Raw genomic sequence first — 6,385 nt, forward strand, 5'->3', positions numbered from 1 at the left:
TGCACTGGGGCATCCAGCCTGCATATCCTCTGATTTAATTTATCACCAAACACTCTAGGCTTTAACTTGTTGTAAGCATCTTCAAATAAAAGCTGCCAGTGTGGTCAACAAGGGAAGCTCCTGTTCAAAACTAGGCCTCTTATGAGAGTCAAGTTTTTAACCCCCTCTTCAGGAAAGAAGAAAATGCCTCTATTCAGGTGGGCCACTTACTGATTATGAGGACTTCAGAGCAAGGTCTGTATTTTGGGTACCTCATCATGGTACTGACAAGTTGCCTTTAGGTAAAGAGAGACAAAGAAAGTTTAAGGAGGTCGAGGATGCTTCTAGCACTCTGGGTCTTTGGATCTTCAAAGCACTTTACACAAATCAACTAATGAACACTTCATCACACAGCATGTAGGCTCCCCCAGGAATTGGAAGGCTCTAGGCTTCCATCCTGCAGCCAGAGACTTGAAAGGGGCTGAGTAATTTGCAGTTAACAATTGCATTCACGATTGTGACTCCTAAAAGAGAGACAATCAAATCTCTTGCCTTTTACCGCCTTTCACTGAGTCCTTGCTAGATGTTTGTTGAAAGACAGAATCACACTGAAGGCAGATGTGACTCTACTTCTGCTGCCCACTTTCCCCAGGTCTAATTAATAGGGGCCAGGCCAACTTCTCCCTAGGAAGTTTTTTTCAGTGCCACACTAGGTCATTCAATGTAAAACATTGAGGGTTATGGGTCTCTTATAGAAATCCAATGAAAACTATGACCCCAGACCCTAGAAAAATCCTAAGTGCACACACATACACACTGGAAACATTTTTATGACTTTTCAGAGTCCCTCTGAAAGCCAAATTAAGACTCTCTGCTGTAGGTATTGTTGGGAGACAGCAAGCATAAAAGGGATCACCCATGTCCAAGTTTGGGAGCAACAATTTATTCTTCCAAGAATACTTTGTTTCACTGGTTTGAAAGCAACATTTAGAAGTGCAGTTGCCCTTTTTCAGATTAGGCATCAAGAACATATGAATATGTTTCTTTGAAAAATATTAAACAAAATAGGTGCTTTCTGGTTGCGGCCCCTTGCAGTGACTATGGGGACTTGTTTTTCTTCTTAGGCTCATTTAATGACATATTCTCATATTTGAGAAAGCAGAAAAAGAACTGCCTGTCTCCTCAGCAAGTAGATGTGTGACTAGGGAAAACTTTTTTGAAAACGTGCTTGCCAGTGTTGACAGCAATGTTAACTAAATTGTCCATAAATACCCCCCACAATCAGAGCTAAACAAATCACGATAGGAAGCCCTATCACCCAGAAACTAATTTCCACCCTATTGAAAGTCAGCAAGGGAGAGTAGTTTGTGCACAACCAGATGGAAAAGAGCCACTTTCTAGGAAAAGTGAGCATTCCGGAATGATGCTGGGGAAGGGCCTGGAAGAGATCAAAAGGGAGTTTGAAGTCCATCTGGAAGTGACTCTTTAAAAACAAGAGCTTGCATTTCAATGGCCAGCCTTGAAGTGCAGGAATCTCAGGTTCCTTCTGCAAAGACCTGTGGTATTCACAAGTGCCCAAATCTTAAAGAAGCTTACATATATGGGCCAATCACTTTCTGGTAATGTTTCTTGATAGAAAAGAAGAGATTAGAAAGTTTGGAGCTAAGGGAGAAGATTCCATAAATAAAAGCCAAGGACAAAATGTTTTCCACACTTCTCACCAATTGCGTGTAAATGTGCACTTCCACCCCGGTGTCCTTAAATGACTGTGTGATTCAACATCTACACCAGAAACCTTGAAGTTCCAGTCCATGATTCTTAGTTAAGATAACCAGCCAGGAGGGCTAATATGCTTCCTGGGTTTCTTGTCAAGTATCCTGGATTTTTTCTCTTGAACCATTCTTTCTTTCCTGGTTGAAAGTTACCTGAATCCCATCCCTACATCCAGTTCTATCTGCTCGTTGCACAACTAAAATGGTCAAGTGTAAATGTCAGCTCATTCACATTTAAGTGTTCAGCTCATCTGTTTGCCCAGGTCAGCCTTGGGAAACCCTCATCTCTGCAGCACAGTGAGGTTGTAGGTCAAGGTCCTCCCACACCCTGAATTTGGGAGTCCTGGCATCAGATTTGTGTTTAGATCCTGGCTCTGCCACCTCCTGGCTTTGTGAGGTAGACAGCTTACTTGAACTCCTTGATTCTTCATTACTTCATCTGTAAAATGGGCCACATGCCCATTTCATCAATTTGTGGTGAGGATTAAATAAAATGTTAAAGTTCATGTACGTTCATCTGCCTCATTCCATGAAGGGTTTTCAGTGGTACACCCACACAAACACACATTAAAATGAAAGAAAGGAGGGAGGGAGGGAGGGAGGGAGGGAAGGAAGGAAGGAAGGAAGGAAGGAAGGAAGGAAGGAGAGAAATAAACCAATTAAAATAAAGAATACTAGAGGTTTAATAAAATATTTATTCTTATTAATAAAAGTTATGTTTGCCACGTGCGATGGCTCACGCCTGTAATCCCAGCACTTTGGGAGGCTGAGGCAGGCGGATGACGAGGTCAGGAGTTCAAGACTAGCCTGACCAATATGGTGAAACCCCATTTCTACTAAAAATACAAATATTAGCCAGGGGTGGTAGTGCAAGCCTGTAATCCTGTCTACTCGGGAGGCTGAGGCAGGACAATCCCTTGAACCTGGGAGGTGGAGGCTGCAGTGAGCCACAATCATGCCACTGAACTACAGAGTGAGACTCCATCTCAAAAAAAAAAAAAGTGGTATGTTCAGTGATATATAGTCATTTTTAAACTTGAGGTTTCTGGAGTGTGTTTTATTTTAAGAACTTTTTTTTAACCTCAGAACAAATGTACAAAACTTATAGAAAACACAAGATATGAATTTTTCAACCTACTTTTCAATTTCAATTAGTTTCTGTCCCTGGACAGGAATGGCTTTCCTATAACTAGATGGTGATGTTGCTAGCACTCTATCCCAGGTCCCTTTCCTGGACAGGAAGTTGAGGCATCACCGGCCTGGTTTTACCTCCAGGATGACAACACTCACATCAAGGTGTTAGAGGCATTTGAATCAGAGCAACTCCATCTTGAATAGGAGCTGGGTACTAGGTTTTCCCAGAAGGTGAAGCATTCTAAGTAACAGGATGAGAGGAGGTAAGCACAAGATACAGGTCATAAAGACCTTGCTGATAAGACAGATTGCAGTAAACAAGCCGGTCAAAACCCAACAAAAGCAAGATGGCAATGAGAGTGACCTCTGGTCGTCCTCACTGCTACACTCCCACCCATGACAGTTTACAAATGCCATAGCAACATCAGGAAGATACCCTATATGGCCTAAAAAGGAGGGGCATGAATAATCCATTCCTTGTTTAGCATATCATCAAAAAATAACCATAAAAATGGGCAACCAGCAGCCCTCGGGGATGCTCTGTCTATGGAGTAGCCATTCTTTTATTTCTTTACTTTCTTAATATACTTGCTTTCACTTTAGTTTATGGACTTGCCCTGAATTCTTTCCTGGGCAAGATCCATGAACTTTCTTTTGGAGTCTGGATCTGGGCCCTGTCAGGCCTCTGAGCCCAAGCCAAGCCATCGCATCCCGTGACTTCCACGTATATACACCCAGATGGCCTGAAGTAACTGAAGAATCACAAAAGAAGTGAATATGCCCTGCCTCGCCTTAACTGATGACATTCCACCACAAAAGAAGTGTAAATGGCCGGTCCTTGCCTTAAGTGATGACATTACCTTGTGAAAGTCCTTTTCCTGGCTCATCCTGGCTCAAAAAGCATCCCCACTGAGCACCTTGCGACCCCGCACTCCTGCCCGCCAGAGAACAAACCCCCTTTGACTGTAATTTTCCTTTACCTACCCAAATCCTATAAAACGGCCCCACCCTTATCCCCCTTCGCTGACTCTCTTTTTGGACTCAGCCCGCCTGCACCCAGGTTAAATAAACAGCCATGTTGCTCACACAAAGCCTGTTTGGTGGTCTCTTCACACGGACGCGCATGAAATTTGGTGCCGTGACTCGGATCAGGGGACCTCCCTTGGGAGATCAATCCCGTCCTCCTGTTCTTTTCTGGAGGGTAAGAACCCCTGAACCACTTCCCTCCGTGTCTCTACTCTCCCTTTTCTTTAAACTTGCCTCATTCACTATAGGCAATCTTCCACCCTCCATTCCTCCTTCTTCTCCCTTAGCCAGTGTTCTCAAAAACTTAAAACCTCTTCAACTCACATCTGACCTAAAACCTAAATGCCTTATTTTCTTCTGCAATGCCGCTTGACCCCAATACAAACTCAACAGTAGTTCCAAATAGCCAGAAAACCACACTTTCAATTTTTCCATCCTGCAAGATCTAAATAATTCTTGACGTAAAATAGGCAAACGGTCTGAGGTGCCTGACGTCCAGGCATTCTTTTACACATCAGTCCCTTCCTAGTCTCTGTGCCCAATGCAACTCGTCCCAAATCTTCCTCCTTTCCCTCCCGCCTGTCCCCTCAGTCCCAACCCCAAGCATCGCTGAGTCTTTCTAATCTTCCTTTTCTACAGACCCATCTGACATCTCCCCTCCTCGCCTGGCCGAGCTAGGTCCCAATTCTTCCTCAGCCTCTGCTCCTCCACCCTATAACCTTTTTATCACCTCCCCTCCTCACACCTGGTCCGGCTTACAGTTTCGTTCCGCGACTAGCCCTCCCCCACCTGCCCAGCAATTTCCTCTTAAAAAGGTGGCTAGAGCTAAAGGCATAGTCAAGGTTGATACTCCTTTTTCTTTATCCTACCTCTCCCAAATCGGTAGCATTTAGGCTCTTTTTCATCAAATATGAAAAACCTAGCCCAGTTCATGGCTCATTTGGCAGCAACCCTGAGACGCTTTACAGCCCTAGACCCTATAAGGTCAAAAGGCCGTCTTATTCTTAGTATACATTTTATTACCCAATCCGCTCCCAACTTTAAATAAAACTCCAAAAATTAAATTCCGGCCCTCAAACTCCACAACAGGACCTAATTAACCTCGCCTTCAAGGTGTACAATAATAGAAAAAAGGCAATTCCTTGTCTCAACTGTGAGACAAACCCCAGCCATATCTCCAGCACACAAGAACTTCCAAATGCCTGAACCGCAGCAGCCAGGCGTTCCTCCAGAGCCGCCTCCCCCAGGAGCTTGCTACAAGTGCCAGAAATCCGGCCACCAGGCCAAGGAATGCCCGCAGCCCGGGATTCCTCCTAAGCCATGTCCCATCTGTGTGGGACCCCACTGAAAATCGGACTGTTCAACTTACCTGGCAGCCACTCCCAGAGCCCCTGGGACTCTGGCCCAAGGCTCTCTGACTGACTCCTTCCCAGATCTTCTGGGCTTAGCAGCTGAAGACTGACACCGCCCAATTGCCTCGGAAGCCTACAGGACCATCACAGAAGGTCTGGGTAATTCTCACAGTGGAGGGTAAGTCCGTCCCCTTCTTAATCAATACGGAGGCTACCGACTCCACATTACCTTCTTTTCAAGGGCCTGTTTCCCTTGCCTCCGTAACTGTTGTGGGTATTGATGGCCAGGCTTCTAAACCTCTTAAAACTCCCCAACTCTGGTGCCAACTTAGACAATACTCTTTTAAGCACTCCTTTTTAGTTATCCCCACCTGCCCAGTTCCCTTATTAGGCTGAGACACTTTAACTAAATTATCTGCTTCCCTGACTATTCCTGGGCTACAACCACACCTCATTGCCACCATTTCCCCCAGTTCAAAGCCTCCTTCATATCCTCCCTCTCGTATCCCCCCACCTTAACCCACAAGTATAGGATACCTCTACTCCCTCCTTGGCGACTGATCATGCACCCCTTACCATCTCATGAAAACCTAATCACCCTTACCTCACTCAACGCCAATATCCCATCCCGCAGCACGCTTTAAAAACATTAAAGCCTGTTATCACTCGCCTGCTACAGCATGGCCTTTTAAAGCCTATAAACTCTCCTTACAATTCCCACATTTTACCTGTCCTAAAACCAGACAAGCCTTACAAGTTAGTTCAGGATCTGCGCCTTATCAACCAAACTGTTTTCGCCTATCCACCCGGTGGTGCCAAACCCATATACTCTCCTATCCTCAATACCTGCCTCTACAACCCATTATTCTGTTCTAGATCTCAAACATGCTTTCTTTACTATTCCTTTGCACCCTTAATCCCAGCCTCTCTTCGCTTTCACTTGGACTGACCCTGACACCCATCAAGCTCAGCAAATTACCTAGGCTGTACTGCTGCAAAGCTTCACAGACAGCCCCCATTACTTCAATCAAGCCCAAATTTCTTCCTCATCGGTTACCTATCTCGGCATAATTCTCATAAAAACACACGTGCTCTCCCTGCCAGTCATGTCCAACTGATCTC

The 6,385-nt window shown here is 45.0% G+C and overlaps 1 long non-coding RNA gene across 1 annotated transcript in view; it reads right to left on the reverse strand.

Annotated features, from left to right (window-relative positions):
* Positions 1–5,772, reverse strand: part of LOC129143703 (uncharacterized) — an 87,957-nt gene extending 82,185 nt beyond the window's left edge. Inside the window, exon 1 of the long non-coding RNA XR_008547459.2 lies at positions 5,281–5,772. This is a non-coding gene — a long non-coding RNA (uncharacterized LOC129143703). The remainder of the gene's footprint in view (positions 1–5,280) is intronic.
* Between the last annotated feature and the right edge of the window lie 613 nt (positions 5,773–6,385).

The sequence above is a fragment of the Pan troglodytes genome, chromosome 3, assembly GCF_028858775.2.
Source record: "Pan troglodytes isolate AG18354 chromosome 3, NHGRI_mPanTro3-v2.0_pri, whole genome shotgun sequence".
NCBI lineage: Eukaryota > Metazoa > Chordata > Mammalia > Primates > Hominidae > Pan > Pan troglodytes.